The sequence below is a fragment of the Chrysochloris asiatica genome, unplaced genomic scaffold (assembly GCF_000296735.1).
Source record: "Chrysochloris asiatica unplaced genomic scaffold, ChrAsi1.0 scaffold00027, whole genome shotgun sequence".
Classification (NCBI taxonomy): Eukaryota; Metazoa; Chordata; class Mammalia; order Afrosoricida; family Chrysochloridae; genus Chrysochloris; species Chrysochloris asiatica.
Window position 1 is genome coordinate 6,172,796 of NW_006408545.1, and position 943 is coordinate 6,173,738.

Here is a 943-nt window from a genome sequence, read left to right on the forward strand (position 1 = left end):
TATGAGTTGGAACCGACTCCACGGCACATATATCCCACCTGTTGTTAGTGCTACAAGTCTGGGTTTCAGTCTTTAAAATGATGCTATTGTTGTCATGAGCCATAGAGTTGGTTCCGACTCCCAGAAACCTGGTATATAGGGTTTGTGAGGCTGTACATCTTTGTATGAGCAGAAAGCCTCATCTTTCTCCCAGGAGTGATTTCACAGATTACTAATTTTCACTTTTTGATGTCACTTTTTTTGCTTGCCAAGAAATGTTTAAAAAAAACTTTTTTTAAAATCAAAGATATTTGTATAAATATGCCTATTTATCAAGTTTTCCTATTTCTTTCCTTAGCCACCACTCTAAGTTGCTCACTTCCACTTCCAGATAAACTGTAGAAGAATCGGGTTAGTGGAAACTAGATTGCTTGAAGCATCCTGTTGTTGTTATTGAGTGCCATCCAGTCTGTTCAGATTCATAGTGACCCTGTAGTGCAGAGGTGGGGAATAGACGGCCAGTGGATCCTATAAAGCCTGTGAAATCGTTTGGTTTTGTCCTGCCAAGGCAACTGCACTTCCAGCCATTACATTGTTGTTGTTGTTAAGTGCTATCAAGTTGATTTAGACTCCTAGCGACCCTGTATCGGGTTTCCAAGGAGTGGCTGGTGAGTTTGAACTGCTGACTTTATGGTTCAAATGGACCTTGTGGTCCAGTGCTTTACATATTTGACCAAATATATGTGGATAATTTTTTAAGTTGAAAATTTTGTATGGCTCACGAAGGTGTTATAAATTTTGGCAGAAAAAAGTTTCCCCAGCCCTGCTGTATAGGATTTCCAAGGAGCAGCTGGTGGTTTTGAACCACCAAATCACCTTGTGGTTCACAGTCCAATGCTTAGCCTGCATTACCACATCAAGTGTCCTGGTTTTTACCAAATATGAATATTGTTGTTGTTGTTGT